This window comes from Cheilinus undulatus, linkage group 14, assembly GCF_018320785.1.
Source record: "Cheilinus undulatus linkage group 14, ASM1832078v1, whole genome shotgun sequence".
Classification (NCBI taxonomy): Eukaryota; Metazoa; Chordata; class Actinopteri; order Labriformes; family Labridae; genus Cheilinus; species Cheilinus undulatus.
Genome location: NC_054878.1, coordinates 26,528,004 through 26,550,366, shown reverse-complemented (window position 1 = coordinate 26,550,366; position 22,363 = coordinate 26,528,004).

The window sequence follows — 22,363 nt, the reverse complement described above, 5'->3', positions numbered from 1 at the left end:
TTAATCAGCCAGACAGGGTCAGTGGTAGGAACCCACAGACAGGAACACAAACAATCCTTGCAAAGGTTTACATTGGCAGACAGGTCGGCATCGAAAAATGGCGCTGCTGTCACGTTGATGTGACATAATTCAAAGGCTGTGAAAACACGCTGATTCCCTTGTTTTATTGACAGCCTAAAGTGAGAGTCGCTGCCTCTCAATGCATCTTATCAGGCGCTGTAAGTGGGTCTATTATACACAGTATTGCCGCTGCCCTGTTGATAACCTCTACGTCGAGGCTGTAAAACAAAGGCCTTTGAAGAGGAGAGGAACCGGTGCATTTCACATGATTTATGCCTTCCAAAAACAAGATGGCTGACCCTTGGTGCTTCCTGTCACCTCATCCTGTGTCAGCAGGAGAGAAATGCAAAAAACAAGTGCATTTAAGGATAGTTCTACCAACATAAAACACTGGAATAAGTCTTTAGATGTTTCAAGATCTTTGGACCTTTGGTATTGTCTGTGTCTCCAGACTGTAGAGACTCTGTAGCTCTAAAGCTGGACTGTGAATGACAGGAAACTGTTTATATATAGAAAACAGCTTATATTTAGCTGTGTGTTGGGGATTTCATGTACTTTCAACGACTTCTGCTAATCTTAAGAAACAGCTTCTCTGTCTATCTGATACCATTGTAGGGAGATTTTTTTGACACAGGTTATAGTGTTAAATGAGTTACTGCTGATAAACAATCACAACAAAATGTCCCATTGACCCACTGATGCTTATAACCAAGGGTGGGAATCAAACAGTAGCTTAATGATGCAATGAGATGCTTTACAATACAGGGAAACACAATATATGGTCCACAGTTGCAATTATATCATGATTCTAAGATAACTGATACAGCTTTCAGACACATGACTGTCACGGAGGCCTGAGTTTTAGTCAGTATTTAGTAAATGCACCTTTGGCTGCAATCACGTTTCTGAATCTGTGTGGATAAGTCTCAATCAGATTTGCACATCTGGACACTGCAGTTTTACTCCATTCTTCTTTGAAAAACTGCTAGAGCTCTGTCAGGGTGCATCCTTTTCAAGTCCAGCCACAAATTCTCTATTGGATTAAGGTCCGGGCTTTGACTTCACCTTGTTGTTGTTAAACCATTTCGGTATAGCTTCGACTGTGTGCTTCGAGTCTGATGGAAAATACATTTTCACCTTAGTCGTAGTTCTCCTGAAGACAGAGTAAAATTGTCCTCCAGGATTTTCCTATATTTTGCCAGCCTTCCAGGGCTGGCTGCTGAGTAGCATCCCCACCACATGATGCTGCCACCACCATGCTTCACAGAGGGGATGGTGTCTTTGTGGTGGTGTGCAGTGTCTGCAGAGTCTTGTCTGATGGCAAAAAGTACTGTTTTGGTCTTAACAGACAAAAGAATTTTCCTCCACTTGACCATGGAGTCTCTCACATGCCTTTAGGTGAACTCTAGTCGAGATTTAATGAGTTTTCTATAACACTGGCTTCTTCTTTGCCACTCTGTGGCTGCCATAAAGCTTTGACTGGAGAAGAACCAAGGCGACAGTTGTTGTATACAGAGTCTCTCCCATCTCAGCTGCTGAAGCTTGGATCTCCTTTAGAGTAGTCATAGGTGTCTTGGTGGCCTCTCTCGCCAGTCTCCTTCATGCACACATTTTCACATGTGCCATATTCCTTCCATTTCTTGATTTAATTGAACTCCAGGGGTTGTTCAGTGCCTTGGGATGTTCTGTCACACTTCTTCTTGTCATATAAGTTGATTTATTTGTTATATAAAGCTTCATGTTTGTCTTTTCTGGCTGGTTTAAATCATTATGTTTAAATTTAAATGAATTTCCTGCCTTGCGAACAACAGATGACCCTTCCTCACTTTGTCGTCACTAAACAAAAGGAGGCCAAATCGCTCCTGCCTGTCAGACATGTAGCAAAACACAACTTCAGTCAAAGGTGCCAGCACTTTTTCCGAGGGGTAATATCCTTGGGCATTAATCACCCCCATCATAAATCAAAAGAGCATGGCCACCCCTCCACTTCAATGCCCCGCTGCATCCCTCCTTCACTTCCCATCCCGTCCCCCCCTCCTGAGCCGTGCATACACTCTACAGAGTTAGACAAAGTTAAAAAATCATAAATCAAAAGAACGACCTCAGCTATCCTGCCACACGCCATCACCCGCTCACCCCCCCTCTCTCCCTGTCCGCCTCCCACCGCACCGTCACCCTCTCATCCTCCTCGACCTTTCTGCTCATCAAAGTTCATCAAACGCGTCAGAAATCAAGAGTGGCTTCCTCAATGTTTCCTCATCATCCACCCTCAAACCTCCCACGTTTGTGGCCCACACTGACTCAACCGGAGGTCACAGAGAGGTCTTGTATGCGTCTTTGTCTCTGCTAACTTTTGAAGCTATGCTAACTTGTTAGCAGAGGTGGCCCTGTGGTCACAGAGTCCTGTGTTTTTCTGACCCCCCTTCGTCCTCCTCCTGCAGAAGTGAAAAATAGCAGGAAACGTATATCTGTCATTGTCCATTCAGGAGATCACCTGTAAGGAAACGAAGCGGCCAGCAAGTGCTGACACAATCATCCCTGTGCCTAGCAACACATCCTGGTTCCGGCCCAGACGCGAGGGACCGTACAGTACGTCTGAGCTGCTCCGCTTCCTGCAGAGGGAGGAGGGGTGAAGAGGGATGGACGGCAGGTTATCACAGTCTGAGGGGGAATTTTGAAGAGAGAAAAAAACACTTTTGTGCTTCCAAGTTAGATGATGGATTGAAAACAAGGTCAGACACATGGAATCAGATTGTATCTCACAGAATTTGAATGGCAGCAAAAGAAACAAAAAATATTGCAACATGGTGCATCCTGGGAATAAAGAGTCAAAGGAAAAAATGCACATGGCAAATTTAAACTACGAAGACTAGGAGCTGAAAGTCTGTTTAATGTGTTGAATATTTTTGTATATTGTATATTTGTGTGTTATGTTTTACTGTTTGATTACTGATTATCAGAAGCACCAAAACTTTGCAAAAACAGATCTCGTGTGGTAATTTAAACCCAGGGTTACCCCAAGACAAAGAGTGAGCAGAGGTGGCCTATTCAGATTCACAGGCTGGCGGTAATCACATCATGTCCGGCCCTGTAAACAAAAATATGAAATAGATGAAATTGAACATTAAATGTGTAATAGCTGAGCTGCAAGACTCATGACAGCAGGCCTTTATGATTTGTCTTTTGATTTGTTCCCAGCTCATTTGATCTGCCTCCATCAGTCGCGAATGTTATTGACTCAGTGGATGGTTTTTCTTGACCCTGACTCAGCAAAACGCTGCTCTTTGATCTCCTCTGCTGTTGTGATGTCGTGTTCCTCCCATTACAAAGAGTACCAGGAAACGGTGGCCCTTGGGGAGCTGAGAAAGAGACCCTGTTTATCCTGAGCAGAACTTGCACTCGTGATTACAACCCAGCCCTGCACCTGGCCTGAGTGACATGCCAAGCACATGCACTGTGGTACCTTCCCCTAACACACGTATGACACACACATAACACACAAAGAAGATGAGAAATAAATTCACAAAATTACCTCTCACACATAACTAAAACTTTGAGATAGTTCTGACCTACATATGGAATAAAAAGGTACGTTATAATGCTGATTGTGGCATTTGAAGTTACAGTTTAATTTCTGTTGTTTCCTGATATTTTCCAGCAGTTTGCAGTCATGTCAATGTTGTCTACATACGTATACCAGTGATATGATATACCAATGATAAGCAAACTGTATCAGAAAAAAAAAATCTTAAATCAACAAACCTGGAATAATGAAGGGCATATATACTGAGTACTTTTCTTAGTACCTTTCAAGACAGAGGTTTCTGTCCCTATATCTGAGAAAATCAAGCTGAAGTCATGTTTTCAAGATAAATTGTCTTGAGTGTTAATAAGAGTTCAGTCTATCCACGATACAAGTCTTAGCTCACGGATTGCAGTCAGTGTCATTTTACAACCTTGCCAGTTAGGGTTTTACGTAATTAACACTGATTTGTATATTTTTTGTTACACTGTGGTATATGTTTATTATTATATCTTCAGGGTTGTTGCTGGAAACTGTTTACATAGCTGAATCTTATTGGTCAGATTCGACTATAGTCCACCAATCATCAAATGTCTTTTTTGTGTATTGATAATCCCACTATTTGTTTTCTAGACTAGAAAAAAACAACTTATTCTATAAAGGACTCTATCCATCTTTTTTCACTCATGAAGTCTGCATTATGATGATCCTATAACCATATTACACATGCGCATTTACAAAACAGAAGGCTCATATCCTCATCAACTTTTTCTTGAGCCTCCAGGCTATCACCTAGCTTTCAGTAGGCCATGTTATTTGTTGTTGAGTAAAATGATATAAGGTGTTGGCACAACTTCCATTTGACCAGTCTGGGATTATCTTTAAATTGTTGAAAATGCTCCCACATAGTCTCCCCCTTACATTATGAACTGTTTGGAAATTAAAATGGTCTACTGGCATACTGAGATGACGCTGTTCCAGTGGCCTTTAAATGGGATTGTCCACCCTAAATATATTCATGCACTAAAGGACTGGTTCAAATGAAAAGTATTACGTTTATATTTGTACTTAATGAGCAGGACTGGTGCACCCATATAAGCGAACTGCCTAGAACAGCGCTGTGGCATGGGTGGCATAAATAAACATCAGAAAATATACAGAGTAACTATAAGAAGTTTAGAGCTTCTCGATGTGATGTGTGATGCTGATCTACTCTATCCACAACAGTAACTCCGGTAAGAGTACGGTGGCCCTGAAGGATTAGTATTTCAAAAGTGCAAAATAAATTTCACAAAACACAAAAATATTTCACAAAACACAAAATATTTCACAGAGCATGAAATATATTTCACAGAGCACAAAGTATATTTCACAGAGCACGAAGTATATTTCAAGAAACCGGAAAGGGTAGGACCCTGGTACTTGTCTCTGACTGGACGAAACCCAAGTCATTTCTTGTTTCCAGTGGATACCACAACAGCCAATCTAGTGCGAAATTTAAAGAGTTTACCAGGATGGAAGAGGACATTGAGCTGACAAGGCAGTACTTTAACAAGGCACATTCTGAAAGGTAGGCTTCATTTCCCTTATTTGAGTGCATGTGCATGTGTGTGTATGGGTGCGCATGTGTGTGTGCTTTCGATAGAGAGATTTGCTTTGGATATGCTCATTGCTCTTAAACTGAAATGGGTTTGTTTGGCTCAGAGTTTGGATTGCAGTTGTATTTTTGCCCTTGCTCCTGTTGCACATTAATTTGAATCAGGTTATGAGTTATTATTCACACCCATGTGTTATATACTGCGTGCAGCCATGAAAGGTCTATTTGTTGACTCAGACTGACTGTAATGTGGACAAAGCAGACTTGCTTTGTAAAAGCCTGTTTGCATCCTGTCTTGTGCATGGTGTTGTATAGCTGCAATGGGACTAACATATTATGGGCATTTGTTTTGTTAAAAGTGATATTGTTGAAGTTTTGGCTCGAGAATGAGCTTGTGCAAATTGACTGCTGTCTCTAGTGCTGAATTGACAGCTGTCACTCAGAGAGGGGGGAAAAAAGACGCTGTCGACAGGTGATTTCACGTGTTTCTCTTCAGCTGATTTCCAACGGTACATATAAAAACATGCTCAAAATGTGCTCAAGGCAGAGGATGCATTTTAAAGGAATGACAGAGCCACAGGTTCATCCTCACTACTTATTTTCACTGCAGTATGGAACAATTTGCCACATTATAATTTAGCAGTGAATACAAACAAAACACAACAGACTCAGTGTGCAAAGTTTGAGTGCCGGACATTTTTTAAAAATTAGAAATCTGAAAAAAAAAGGATCCAAAAAATGACAGTGTCATTGTACAAAGACCTTTAGTCTTATTGTGAGCCTTACCCTAAATGGAAATGCAATCCAATTTTATTTCAAAATCTTTTGCGTGTATTTCTGTCCTGACAGTGGTGATGTCTAATAGCAGGGGTCTGCAGAGGCAGGCATCTGAGAGCCGCAGTCTGCAGCCAAACTGTCATATTGCTGCAGTGCAATGATGCTTGTTTAAAAGCAGGTGTTCAACTGTGAAACCGGCGGCCAAATGAGGCCAATTTAAGCAAATCATTGAATAGAGGAATATGTTTGGTCAGCTCCAATAGTGTAAATGAGGTTGCATGTTACTTAAATGCACAGTATTTAAATTCCACCACCAGGGGCTCTCAACCAAAATTATAACACAATATGATTAGTACAGACCAGCACTGCTCAGCTCCAACCATTTTGGATGTTTAATTCTTTTTTTAATTGAGGAGAGTTTTATAAAAATGCCACCTAATAAGGTGAATGAGCAGAATGGAAAACCGACGTTTTGTGTTTGTTCACAAATTTTTCATAATGAGGGAAACAAGCACTGAAAAAGGCACTTCCTAGGTTAGCAAACTGAAGCTTTACCACTGCTTCCATGTTCCTAGCACCTTTACTGCCTATACAGTCTACAAAACGGGTGTTGTACTTTGCAAACTCACTTTGCAAGAGAAATGAACAATACATGGTGACTATTTTCTTCTGGACTTTATTCATTAAATCATTTTGACCACAAGCTCACAAGCACATGAGCACTGCTTTCTAAGAACTACATTGAGGGGGCGGGGCTGTGGGCCAAGGTGAACTTTATTCCAAAACAAGCCACAGGCCAATGGGAAATTTTTATTTGTGTCTGATCTCACCCAGGAAACATACGCTGTAACTAAAAATACACTGCCAGAAACCACCAAACATGTTGAATCAGGGCCATAGAATCCAATGTGGCAGTGAGGACTTGTATTGTTTGCCCGGTGCAAAAAAAGAATGGCCCTTACGTGCCGTCTTTGTGCTTGTGAGGAGTCACATTGCTACTGGTGGAATCAAAGACTCACCAGAAAACTTTCACCAGGCCTTTGAACACTTTTCTTGAGCTGAAAGAGTCGTGAGTGGGGTGCAGAACTACACCGTTTGTACCTCTTCTTCACTCAAATTCACTCACTGTCTCAAAATCCTTTCCTGCTTTCTTTCACACCTTTTATTCTCACCTTTGAGTTTAGCCAAAAACTTGAAGCACAGAATAGATTTTAAAGTCTCTTTTTGAGTCCTTCTCATGCACTCACAGTCTCAAATGCCTCTTCTTCTTCTCTCTCTTTATGCTGTGCTGCTGCCAGCTCTGGAGGAGCTCTATTGTCTCCTGGAGCAGCACCTGTCCCACAGAGGAGAGGGGCTGGACGGTGTAGGACGCCCTCAGCAGGCTGTAAGAGATGTGTATTAATGCTTCAAATTTCACACATAAACACATAAACACAGGCACATACTCACAAGTTATTCCTTGTTACAGTGGGGAGGGCTGTGCTGGAGGTGTTGTGGAGGTCATTGAAGCTGTGAGAGTGTGTGAGTGTGTGATTAATCCTCAGAGCAAAGACGGTTTGAGCCGTTAAACAGCTGAGTGTCAAAGGGCTTTTATCAGGGCCAGTGGCGCCTGCACTGACAGACATACACATACTTTCACACTACTTAAACATTCATGTTCTATATAAATGAATCACATCAGTCCGTATATGCAACAGCACACAAGCACTGTGTAGGCTTGAAAGTAAACCACAAAGGTATCACTATCAGACAAAAAGCTATTAAAAATACACTTAAGGACATACACTCCCATCTTACTGCTGAGATGCAGTGCTGAACTCAGCTGTTGTTCCTTCTCACTTTCACTGGACATGACGAGACCATGTGATGACGACATGCAACAGCAGTGCATGAATGTATGTTAAATATTGAAGCCTTATTATCATTCCTTTTTGATAACGTATGTTTATCCTGCCTTTTATCTTAATTAAATTTTTTTTACCTAAACTCCAATTGGACTGAAGGGAAAAACAGACTGTATAAAATGTGGACATAGTCTCTGTGATGTTAACCACTGGTTTCTGAAGAAGCATTATGGAGCTGAACAGTGGCAGTCATGGGCCGTGCTACATTTGGCAGTAGGATTCCGCTCCAAGAATCGTCATGCCATGTTTGACTGATCTGGATAGGGCCTATGCGATAGAGCAATTTAAGCTGGTGTTCCGCAAAACCAAGTTGCAGCAATATTTGAAGAGGTACAAGCCTAGTACCGTCTCTGAGAAAATTCTGCCTACAAATCCCCAGATTTGTTTCCCACCTATCTGATCTATCATCACTGCCATGTCTTCAGTTAGCTTGATTGTTAGAAAAGCCATTTATCACTCATTTGAAATCCCCACAATGCATCACAGGGGGCGTTTATTCATGGATAATGTAGATTTTTGTAGTTTTGAAACAGAATGAAACTGAGTAAAGGTAACAATGTCAGGCTTAGTTATGTGGATGAACTTTGGAAGATTGGCTAACATCACCTAAATTATTCTTGTTTAAAAAAAAATCCAAAATGTCTTGTTTTCACAAAAGAAACTGACTACAAAATTAGATTTAATTATGTCAAGCTAGAAACTTGGATTTTTGTTGTTGATATCGAAGATTAAATGAAGTTAAATCTACTTTTGCCCAGATTCATTTTTCTCAGTGCACTGTTGCTGATAGATTTAGCAAATTTACCTCACAGTGAACCAAAAAAGCATTGAACTGTTTACTTTCAACAAAGGCAGTGACATCAGGTAACATAAGACTTTACTGAAATTAACTGCCCTGTGATTTTATATTTTAGTGTTAGAGGGGCGGGGTCATTCCCTGCTGTGGCCTGTGACATCACCAGCCCGCATATTTGCCCCACCCCAATCAAACTCAGCCTGGAAAGAGGTGAAAAACTTTCTAATGGTCTACATCCAAAATTCAGTCACATGTAGATCTCAGTGTTTTCACATGTTTACAGAAACCACATTCCAACATATACAGTGTGTTAAGACAAATTTTGGATTTCACTTTACAGGGTCTTTAAATGACATCTGCAAAGAGCCTTTTTATTCAACCTTGACATTTCTCCGGGCAATCTTGGTTAGGAGCTACAGTGTTCTGAGAACTTTGCACACAATGATTTACAAAAACATTTTTCTCTTGTTCCATGCACATGAGCGAGATATTATTTTGTAGGTTTGTTAGTAGGGTGAGCAGGAGTCATAGTATGTAAGGATGCAATGAAGCACACACTTTTCAGCAGCAGCCACAGCAGCCTATAAAGCTGTGGTGATGCTAAATACAGTATAGGATCAAATCATTTTTAAATTAATATCGTTAGAAATTCTGGCTACATCTTTAGACATTGCCAGCCAACATCACTCACCATGATACCTACCCTGTTCTCCACTGGTTTTTGTCATGTTACAACTCAATTTTACCCCTTTGGCTGTTGTTTCTCCACACACTAACCTTTTCAGATCACTTTGACACCTTGTACATTCATAATTAACACTTGTTGACTGCTTTCGGTAAATGAAAACATGCTTTATTCCTTGTTGACATGACCGTCATTATGATTCATGTTTATTTGTGGTATACAAAACCTAAATCAGCAAGACTTCCAAAACATTATGTCACATCTGGTTGTCTACTTTGAGTAAAGAGGTTAAAAAAATATATGGAAATGACTTCATGTTTTATTTTCTACAAATAGATTCACTTTATTTTCCAACGCATAAGTTGTTCATTAGTGGACACCTAATGAACTGAACTTTTTTGCTCTTCTGAATTGGCTTTAAATTCACACATCATTCTCTGTCTGGCTGGCAGTAAGTTTAATGTATGCATTGCATGCAGCAAACAGCAGGATTTTACAGAATAATTAAATTCAGTTTTGTATTACAAACAGTAACAGCAAATATGAATGATCAAAGAAAAGAATTACATCCAACCACTGGCAATATTTCTGAAATCGTTGCCTGTTAATCATTTAATTATTGATTTTGCAATCCTATTTGTATGCCACCACATACAGAGTGAAAAATACTTTAATCATAGTAGTATGTTAACTTTTAATAAGCCGCTGTAGCCACAACAAGTTCATAATATAATAATAACAAATAATACCTTTAAAGACCTTACATAGAGGCAAACCTGAGTGGGATCATTTTAAATGGAAGAACAAACTGTGACTAAAAACGTGTCTGTTGATTGACAATCAGTCATTATTGTGACAAATCACAGCTTTTCTCAGGTTATCATACGATAATTTACAGATAGGATAGGCTTAGACTAGAGATGTTCCCAATGATGATCCCCCTTGATTTAACTAATAAATTCGATCGGTTTAAAGATAAGAAAACACTAGATAGCCCCTGCAGTCAGTGTGGGAATGAATTGTAATAACTTTTCTGACTGTGCAGCTCCCCAGCATCTGCAGGACAAAAATTGTTTGCCAAGTAATTCTTAGGTCATGCAGTAAGCTGCACTCCTGGCCACTTGATCTGAAGTCCAGTGCAGTCTAGCTCTGGATTACAGGTGATACCAAGCATTTAACTAAGAATGGCACCCTATACTAATACAATTTTAAGCATTAGTTCGGCTGACTTGGAGAATAGTTCTGGTGCTGACTTGAGAGAATGTTAATTTTGTTAACTAATCACATATCTCACTAAACTAAAACATAGCCTACTTTAATTATTTACAGAAAGACGGTAAAATCTACAACATACCTGTTAATTGTAAGTTCAACACCAATATATATTGCACCCTATGCTAACTTTACTGTTACATAAACATCAGCGTTGCCATGGCAAAAATAAGGCTTACATTAGAGATTAAACCTAACAATAAATACTAACTACAACAACGACAGTTGTTTGATAGAAATTCACCGCAAATTTGTAAATATTGACATATTTTTTAAATCAGATATTCACATTGTTTGTTTTGTAAGCTGTAAGTAAGTAAATAAGGTGGATACTACATTATACCTGGGGGGTCTACTGTCATAAACGTGAACTTCCCGTACAGTAGCAATAATAGCAAAACACGATTCTTCCAAGAGATTACTAAAGTGATTTAGTGTCAACAGTGGTTGTTCTGAAATGAATATTTGCTGCAATAAATACTGCTTCATTTTTGTTAACTCAATAAAGTTAAATGAGCTGAGTGTTTAAAAATAATATGTTCTATAATGCTCAGTACCTGTTGCTTGGGTTGTGGTACTAATTACATGACAAAGTTAAATATATGTCTTTAACAACAGTGTTTTAAACATGCTGTTCACTGTTTAAATGGATTTGGGATGTAATTCTTTCAATATTAATTCATCATTAATTCAAAACTTGTCATTTACCAAACTGAAGAGCTGACAACTTCAGTCATGGATAATTTTCTTTAATATAATCCCCACATTTTAAGAAGGATTAGTTGGTGGAATAAGGATTTCAGCAACCCCACAAAGTAAGAAATGTTATCTGAAGGTGGTGTCTAAACGCATTTAACAAAACATGATCGTTTATTACTATACTGATATGAAGCTAATAAAGTTAGCTAACTCTGCTTGTCTAGGTTATCTGAGGTAATGTCGTCACTTTGTACTCTTTAGTAGAGGGCAGAGAAATAATAATATTGTCCTGATTGAGGTGAAGCAGTCGAAAGTTACATATTTCAATGTCCAGATTGCTCTAAAAATCGCGTTTCACATCTTATATTCAATGCAAAGTCCCATTTAGATAGAAGGGACCAGAAGTTGCGCCCATATTTCACGCAAAGAATCATGGGGACTAGAAATAAGGTGGATAGTGTGTAGTACCTGAGAGAGTGTTTGGCATTTTTTTTTCTTTATAAGAGTAGTATTGTGCTGTTTACTTATATGCATTAGTCAAATATTTATTAGTCACATTATTATTATTATTATTAGTAGTAGTAGTAGTAGTAGTAGTAGTAGTGTTTTTTCTTGATACACTAATGCAAGCTTACAATTTCAAGAGTTAGATTTTCAGACTTTGTTGACACTGCTACTGTGGCTAAACATCAGAAGCAACATACTCTGCCAACACTAGCTTAAAATGACAAAAGGTAAAATTCTTGCTATTCTAATGTTAACTTAAAATTTCAAAAGTTGCATACTCCGGCATTGCTAACACTCGCTAAAAAATGCAATGCCAATCACAGTGAGTTGATATTTTCTCAAATTGCACGATACCGGTTTAACAGGAAGTGACAGTGGTTTACACATCTGTTTTCTTCTTCTACTTCTTTTTAAAAAGCGTGTTCTATATAGACATTAAGTGATTACTTTGGGGGGATTTGGACTACTGTTTTCACTCATTCATGTTACTTCTGTTTTATGTTAACATTACTCACTTGCATACCTGCTTGCATACTTTACGCACCAGAAAGTACTGCCTCCTCGTCGCTGATTGGTCCTGTCACTTTCTAACCAGGCCCAATGGTTCAGATGGGAGCTTTGCAAGATGGATTCGCCAGTGAGAAATACGGAAACAGGCGTATCCATCTGATCTGCAAGGTTAATACGAATACTAATGTTGGCTAAAAGCTCCAGAACTTGCATATCATTTATTTGCTGACACTAGTTTGAAATTACAATGGTTAGAGTGATATATATTTTCAAGGTTAATGTTAATTCAAAATAAGCATGACATAAAAAAACACTGACATTATAGCAAAAAACAAATCTGGAATGTCTAAAACTGAGTAAAAGTGGATATGTGGATACTTTTTCTTTATGGGTATTATTAATTTTCATCCCCTTTCAAATTTTAATATTCTTGCACAAATATATATATTTTTCTAAACTACAAGGGGTTCTAATCAAGTTACTCATGTAGGCCTGTTCAGAAGTACTGAAAGTAAAACGGCGTGAGAATATAGTTTACTTTAATAGTCTGGCATAAGCTGCTTAGCATACAGACTTGCTATGTTGTGGCTGCATGTCATTGTATGCTAACAAGAGCTTCTTTGTACATTGTGTACATATGTGAAACATACATTCAGTAACATGCAGTCACAAAAACACACACATACAGTAGAAGCTCCTGCACACATGAAACCCACAAACACTTGAACAGCACACACTCCTCCCCCAGTATAACCTACATCTTTATCTAAATAAAGACATGTTTCAGATTATCATGCTAATGCGGCTGCATTGTTTACCAAAACCACTTTCCTGTGGCCTCCTAGACCCTCCTCCTCCCTCCTTCTCCTCCCAGCCCCTCCCTTCATCCCCCCATCTCCACATGGACCTCCTGATTGTGCATTTGCCGCCCCAAAGTCCTCCATCCTGCCATTATCTCCTCTTATCTCTTTCTAAGTCCCTGTCGCCCCCGTGCCCAGAAAATGTCCTCATATTGTTGCTCCCAAGGACTTAAGATGCTCTTGGCTGCACTGAAATGTTCCCAGCAGATGTTTCATCATTTGAGCGCTTTTTATTGCCTGGGCTTTCTTCCTTTGAGGGGAGGAGGGAGGGAGGAAGAATAGGATAGATGGAGGGGAGGAGGTTTTAAACATTAGAAGGCCAACAGCTGGTTGCGTCTCCCTCCCTGGGTGCATTAACCTCTTTGGCCCTCTTGCAGCAGTGCCAGCACAAGGAGCCTCTCAGCATCTGGAGCTTAAGTAGGGCGAAAATATCTCTGTCACCACAGTGAGGGAAAGCAAATCCTAGAAACAAGCTGGAAGATGGAAGGACAGACCGAGCAAACACAAGCATAGAAAAGGCGAGGTTTAGAAGTATCTCTTTCAAAAGCTGTAGTGAAGCCTCTGTACACCATCCACTCAGCAACAATGGCACCAACTTTTGCATCAAAAGATTTTGGTTAATTATACTTTAAAATACATGTTAAATCAAAAGATGACTGGCACGTAAAAAAAATCTAAAAGATGTACTATGAATCATGAGGGTGCTTATCCCATCTGGGGTCTGGAGCCAGTCCCAGCTGACATTGGGTGAGAGATGGAGGACTGGTTGCATGCTCACACTCATACCTACGGGCAATTTAGTGTCACCAATCACCCTGATAAGCATGTTTTTGGTCCATGGGAGGAATCTGGAGAGAACCCACGCATGCACCAGGATTCAAACCAGGACCACTGTCAAATCCAGTTTTGAAGTTGGGTTGTATGAGGTATAGTAGTGCCATTAGCATCCAGAGATTTCCATGTGCATTTCCCCTTCAAGAATGAAGTGCTTGGAAAAGCTGGGCTATATAGTACCACAGACGGGTATAGTTTCTCCATGTTATTTATCGTGTTTTAGGTAAAAATGGGCCAATTAACAATGCTGGCTCAATTGTACGTTATACAGAGAATTTTTGAAGCATTTTTTACCCAGAAAGCAACTGTGTTTGGCACCAATTTTCAATGCAAACTTTGGCTACTGGCTCCGTGCTCTTCTACCTCAGCATACAGTATCTGAACAGCTGTTTGGATCTGGGGGCTTCCACAGAGAAAACACCACCAAACTGAGCTGAACCTTGTTTTTCAAAGTCAGTTTTCCACTTCAACATGTTTTCATAAGGTAAAGGTATCTTGATGGCTGTAGCTTGTCTAATTATCAGCCATTAGGAGAAGAGGCCTATGAGCATTCTGGGCCATAAAAGCATTAAAAAAGCAAAGCATTAGCAAAGTTAGCTGCCTTATATGAGAGCAGCAGCTGCACTTTTACAGATACCTGATGCGCTTTCCTGGGCCTGACCCAGCTCACTGCATACTGGGTGCCCAGGACCCGATGGGACAAGATGCTTGCGCAAGAGCGTGCGTCGTGGAGTGGGCAGCTGGGAGGATACCTGAAGAGATGGGGCCATGGGTCTGGTGCAGGCCCATGCCTCCGTCTCTACATATGCTCCCATACCTGATCTGTCCAGAGGTAAGGGAGAAACAGAAACAATGCACTGTTCAGTCTGAGAATAAAAAGAGTTCTGAAGAGAATTGATATGGGATTTGATTTAATCTAGCACCCATAAAGTGTACAAAAGTTTGCTTTCATGCACAAAAAATTTCTTCCTTTTAGAAGATTTATAAACTTAAGCTTAGCTTATCTCTCTCCTCACTGATGTGCAAACAAAGACATGAAAAAGATGCCTATTTTACACGTGTAACATTGCAATTCTCCTGAAACTAAATTAAACCTTTGAGTTTAAGATAAGGATTGAGCCATTTAATCCCCTTAGTGTTGTTTACTCACTGAATGTCATCTCACAGAGTATTCTTACGATAATATATGTATGCAGAGCTCCGAATGAAAAGACAAACACAAAGGTCAAGTGAAATCAAGCAGGAACTTGAAGCATTAATTGCAGACAGTGTGAGATGGGCCCGGGGGCGCTCCTCCTGTGACACACACACTTTACACACACAAACATCCGAGCGAGTTACCATTCAGCAGCCGTCACTTTGAACATCCACAGTGTACCTTTTCTTGAGTAAACACACCGATTGTGTGCGTCTCGTCTGAGCCCTTGGCAGCTGCTTCTCCTTAAGCCACTGTCATCGTTACCGTCATCATCGTCATCATTATAATCACAGGCCTGCTTACACACAAGACAACAAAGGCACTGGCACACAATGGGCCTCAGTAGCTTTGAGGAACATATCAAGGCTTAGCAAGAGAAAAGAGTGTCTTTATTTGAACGGTCAGCCTTTGCCTCATGCGAGGCTGGGCCCTTTCTTCATCTTTACTCAGTATTGGGTGTTGTGTGCTCAGGGGAAAGGTGTGTGAGTGTGGGTGGGTGAGAGCATGACAATAGGGGCAGGTGCTCCTGAGTTTACCTTCATACAGTTTGTTAGCTCACAGTACACACACGCAAACACACAATGCTCGGGGAGAAGTGTTCTCTCAGCGACTCGTTCATCAGCGGTGTCATCATGATCTCTCTCTCTTTGAAATGAATGTTTTATTCATATCGCTCATGTCTGAAAGTGACGCTGCTTTTACAGCTTAGATACTGGCGCTATAGATGACAAATATCCTCTTCCTGTGTTGAAAACGCACATTACACGCTGTTTTCATGCCAGACTCTCTTTACTGGTTAGGAGGATTATAACCCAGTCTGGAAACAGCTTCTGGAAGTCTTCTGTGGCTCTGGAGAAAGTTTTTTAAAGTCTAAGAATGTTTCTTTAATCTTATGTGCTTGGAGACTACAAACTGAAATTCCCTAGAGATCAATAGACTGATTTTAGTTATTTTTCCAGCTCTGGCAACTTGGCATGTATTCTTTTTAAACAGGGACGAGTTCAAAAGTGTAAATGCAAATAAGGTTATATGAAACAGTAGACAAACGCAAGGCAAGGTGTTGAAAATTGGTCCTTTGTGGTCACATTAAAGGTTCCTTTGAGAAGTTCTTTGCTGGTTGTGAAACACACGGGAATAAACATCAGTGCCTTATTATTTTTAAGCTTAAAATTTGAATGCCTGTTGCAGAATTAAAGCCTTCCAGCACCCCAGTATAGGTACTGTTCTCGGTTCTGACAGCCATTTCAAACTTCCCATAATTATGACCTTACAGAAAAGCCAAAGATGTTGAAACAAGCAGGAGCCAACCATTTCTACACTGGTCATAACAAGTCTCTCACTTTGTCAGAATAGAAGGGGTCTACCATGTGATCTAAATGTTGTGTACCCACAAACCAGGGCCTGAAGTTGCTGTGCACCACTTGCCACTTCTCATCCAAAGTATGTGATCTACAAAAAAACAAAACAAAACAAAAAGACAGAACTGTCTGTAAAATATGCACACCTGTAAGCAAACTCTGTCCCATGTGAGCAAACGTTTTGGAAGCAGAAAGAAATTGGCGACACCCACAGTGAGATAGTTAACTGAAACCAGATTTAATATGGATGCATATCAAACAATTACTATACTAATACAAAACTTTATTCTACAATCCATGTCATCATAGACAGGCAGTTTCATTTTTGCATGCTTTGTGAGTCATAATATGCCATAATGGTTAGAAGATTTCCACTAATATGGAAATGTCAATATGCTACAGCTGAGAGGCAGCCTTTTTGGCAGATTTACCACCAGTACAGAAATATAGAGAGACAGCAGGAGAAAGAGAGAAAGAGACTGTCCAGGTTGATCAACAGCAGGGGCATGGATAAGAAAAGAAAAATCTAAAATTGCAGGTAACTATACATGTGGCAGGCCAACCAAGAGTCCGAGGAGACACAGCTGCATAATTACTGTATATCTTACCTTAGATTTTTGAGTTTATGTCCCTTTTTTCTGTAGTAACTTCAGAAAAACTTTCCTTGTTGGCGCTAGCTCTGCTGGTCATGTTTTTAAAATGAGAAGTCTTGATGATAAAAGCTACACCTGGTTGCAGATGGCCTAGCAGTTGAGTTGTGTTCGGGTGGCCCCGGTTCAAGTCTGGCCTGCGGCTCCTTTCTTGCACGTCTTCCCCCCCCACTCTCTCATATGTAAATAAAGGCATGAATAAAAACAAAAAGCAAAATGAAACTATCCTCAAGGGTGGTTTATTTACTAAGCATTTTATCGCTGTCTTATTTCAGTGCACTCTCGTCCCTGTTTCTTGCTCTATCCAACAGATTTCTGTCATTAAAACAACTTGAATTGTAGCTAAACTTTAATATAAATGTCACCTTATCAAAGATTTCAGGTTTAAATCATGCTTGGGCCCATAAATACAGTAAATGGGCCAGGCTGGAGGTATGCACACAGGCTCTGCTAGGGTTGGGTTGGGTTTTTAGGCTCTACCTTCTGCTGCCATAAATGTTCGCCTCTAGTCAGCTATAGCTGGCATAGTTCATTTTTAATCCCACTGATTTAAAATGTCCCCTGTGTACTGATTTTCAACTGTCTGGAAGCAGGTGTTTCAAATACATAAATACAGAGAAAAAAAATACACATAGCTGATATTCTGCACATATTGTGTGTAGATACTCCTTCTGCTCTTCCTCTTCTTCTATCTTTCTTTTTCTGGCCTGCTGTACCTCTCCTCCTTGAACCGGAAGGAGCATTGAGTCATTTTCTGGCAGCCACAGGAGAAGAGGGCCGAAATTGCAGGAGCAGACACTTCGTTGGCCAAGACTCATACGGCAGCACAGCTAGAAATTAATTAAAACAGGGGCTGAGAGTGAGAGGGAGCATGAGAGAAAGAAAGGGGGGCAAAAAAGAGAGAGAGAAAGAGAGAGAGGAATCACAAGGAGAGAGCTAAAGGATGGTGTGCTACATGTGTGGATGTGTGCTTTTCGACTGGCATGTGAGCACCAGTTGTCCTCCCTCGACTCTGCCACCGACAGACGACGAGAACAGTGCGATCCTGACACAAATCCTTGGTAAGGGTCCTTTTTTCCTGCCCTCCCTCCCTCTCTCACCCTTTTCTCTTTGCCATCAGTAAATCCGGGTTTCACTACAACTTAAGCACTTAGCTGTAATCCCCATGAAGAGGCGATAGCCCCGCACAAGTCACTTTTCGACCATTAAAGGCATACAATAGGGGCGTGTTAGGGACTCACTTAAATGGATTGAGCACAAAGCCGTGGCTTGATAAGTTTTTAGCTGGGAAGAATCCGCCGTTTACACCCCTCCTTTTGTGCATTCTCTTAGATGTACTTGTCTCAACAGTCTAAGCCGATTTTATCCTTTTTTGCGTTTAATTCCTGTAACACAGAAAGGCTTTAGAATATGTCCCATTTCTTTCTTTCCCGCTCCCTTTTTTTCCAAACAAATGTCACAGTGAAAGATTTACAATGGGGGGATATCTCCATCCACTTCCTACAAACTAAACACAGGGGATGATGGCCTCTTCTTGATATTTCCAAAGCTCCCCCTTCAAATTAAGCCTCTGTTTCTAATCTTTTAAACATGGCGCACAAGCTGGACGGAGGGGAAGTATTTTGATACGGCTGTCTCCCTTGGACGAAGGAAGTGGACTCCAGACTCTTCAGAAAACACTAATACCCATCATCCTCAGGGGGCGAGGAAGAATGCACTCTGATACCGCTTATCAAAGCAAGAACAGTGAAACACAAGCAGCCAATAAAGAAGCCGGGGGACAAAATGGGCATTGTCACTGCTTGTCATTTGCACACTGGCTATAGAAGAATGTTTCAAAAAGACAATCCACAGTTGTTGCACGTGAAATCAATTAAGGAAAGAGCCCGTTGAAAACATGGGTACAGAGGATCACACAGTTTGGGACCTTCTTAACAAATGCCAAATGTATGTGGAGCAGGAATTTTGAATATTCAAGGACATGGAGTGTTTTTTGGGATGCATAGAGGTCACGGCTTAGCATAAGTTTGCAAGTTTAAAAACTCAAGGTTTATGGTGAAAAACTTGATTTACAGATGATTTACCAAAATACTCTTCTCTATTCAAGACAGGTGACAATCAGTCTGATTCTGCCCAAAACTTCTTCCTTTGAAAGGTAGTTTTCTTGTCTCTCAAATCAAAACCCTTCCTTTGGCTTTCTACCGAGTGCAAACATTTTTTTCACACATTTTGATTTTGTTTTTTGTTGCTTTCATCAATCTCTGGGAGATACTGGGATAGAGAGCAGGAGTATGCATGCACAGAAAAGAACCAGGACCAGGAACTGATCCTGTGACCCATGCAGTGGGGACTATGGTCTCTGCATCTGGGCTCCCAGCCCCCTTTTGCAGACCACTACGTTGCCTATAAAACATGTATCCATATTTGCTGGTTTACTTTTTTCTAAAAACTCAACTTTATTTGTACAGTTAATGCTAATGTCACAATATTAGATGTTTGGGTAACGTTCAGTATATATATATAGCTGTTTTCATGGAGTACAAGGTTATTTCCTGTAAGCCGACTGTTTAGTTAGCGTTATACGTTTCAAATGCAGATCAGGTCTTTGACTTTAAACTTTTTGTCTTTTTAGATTTATATTTTGGGGGTTTTCATGCCTTTATTTGAGAATGGAGGATAGCGGATAGAGTCAGAAACAAGGATGAGAGAGTGGGGATAAGACATACTGGAAAGTGGCCACAGACCAGACTCAAACCTGGGCCACTTGCGCATGTGGGGAGCGGCCTAACCACTAGGCCGTCTGCTCCCTGACCTTTAACTTTTAAAGGAACCCTGCATGATCAGACAAGTTCATCTTGTTGGAAAGGTTTTTTTTTAACTCTTGTTTGTATATTGAACTAAAAAACTCACCAGATATCTGCATTTTGAGTAAATTTGAGTCTATAAACTTACCAGGACGCCGCCATGTTTTGGTCCGCACTGGCGATGTGATGTCACAGTTCCACAGCGCTCCTTGCTGTTTCTATGCTGTTACCGCTGTTTCAGACTGGCAGGCAGAGTTAGGGCTGCATCTCAGAGCGTCTCAGAGAATTTTAAAATTTGAGGTGTCCTCTATTTTTTATTTGCACCATGAGCAGTTATCTGTCCAACTAGACAGGAATATGATAAATACAAAGCCATATTTACCTTCTTGGAGCAAATATTTACATCGATATTAGTAGAATATGTTTGAAATCAGTTTCTTGATGAACCAGATGAAGGCCATGAGCTAAAATGTGTCTGTTTAATGAAGTTGTACCCAAACATCTACTCTTTGTGAAGCTTTCTGTTTTCACAACACAGTACGAAAGCACTTCCAAATTTTATGTTTTTCAAAGTAAAAGTCCACTTTAGCATTTCTTTGGAGAAACTCCCTTCTTATGCACATAATGCTTTCATTTTGAAAAGCTCCCGGCATGCTTCCACTATACACTGAATCCAGACACTTGTAGTGAGGTTTACTGAGGTAAAACTTCGGAGGAATGACAGAGCTTTGACAAAACCAACACGCAGCAAACTCGTGTCTGGTATGAAAGCTGTTATGGCAGCAACAGCTGAGAGCAGCAAAACCATCTGAAAAACAGTTACTACATTGGAAAGCAGAGGAGCGCTCACAGGGAGCGCTGCGAAACGGTCCAACAAGATGAACTTGTCTGAGCAATGCAAAATTTAAGCATACATTTCCGTTCTGATACACTAGTGCTCTTTTAGAGGGGGTGTCTGAGAGCTGCAGTCTGCCTCCAGACTGTCTTGGAAAAATACCTCCATCTGGCTTTCTTTTAAAACTTTTTGGTGAATTTTGAAAGCTAACTTGTTGTTGCTTTCTTCAATTTTGTCAGGCTCTGCACGAGGGCTTTACCTTCAACATGTGTGCGTTTTTTTGCCACTAAAGTCCAATTTTCTGGTGAAAAATCTGTATTCACTTTTTGACTGAGGACCAAAATGTTTTTATGCATTTTTAAAGATTGCTTGTTGTGGCTGTCTTTAATTTTACCTGTCTAATTTTGTGATTAAAAAACAACCTGTTTTTACTGCGTGTTAAATACTTTTTGTGTGTATATTTTCAATTTTTATGTTTTTTTTTTTTTTTTTTTTTGCTTTTTTTTCATTTTGCTTTTTATCAGTCTGTCACTGTATCTTGCATTTTCACTGTTGCTTGTTTGCATTTACCTAAAAATCCTTTTGTTCATGGCAGATGGCTGATCACCAGTGAGTCTGGATCTGCTTAAAGTTACTGCCTTTCCTTGCCGCTGTTGCAGAGTGAGTATTCATGATGGATTAATGCTTGTCTTAGTAAATAATGTAGCGAAAGCATGGTCATTGTATGCCTTAGGATGTATTAACAGGTCATTGTTTTTTTTTATCTTAAGACTCTTTTATCTGTCTATAGGAGATGGCTGTTCTCTAATAAGTCTGGTTCTGCTTCAGGTTTCTGCCTGTAAAAATGAAGGGTTTTCTCATGACAGTTCAATGTTGGGTTTCTGTGATTTAAAGAAAAAAAAGAGTGTGGTCTTGACCTGCATGTTCTGTAAAGCCTCCTGAAATACTTTTAATTTGTTGCTATGTAAACAAAAATCAGTTGATTGATTAAGTGCTTTTCACCCCACAGACGGATAAAGCCTGTCAGTGAGCATAGAGAGGAAGCGAGAGAGACCCCGCTAAGTCGCTGAGAGCTGATCTAATCCAGAGGTTTGTGTGTTTGCTGTTGCCACCGTGTCTTAAAGCAGATCTCAGTAGGAGGTGGTGAGATGCTCCTCAGGGCTCAGGACTCTAATGGTTTGATTAAGCTCATCCAGCTCGGCCTGCGCCGCAGAGACTAAACCTCCATTTAAGGACCAGACAAAGACGGGACCGCCGGGACGGATAAGAGTATTAAATCGGACTGCCAGGCTCACAAACACACAGATGTAGATTGTACACAATGTATATGCACACACAAACACAGCAAGCCAGTGATGGTGTGTGTGTATTACACACAACGACAGAGGCAGCAGATCAGCTTGTATATGCCTGAATATAACCTTGGTTAGTTTTACTTATTACAGTGCATCAGTTTACCTGTAATTAAGGGGGTAGTAAGTTTCAGGTTAATGT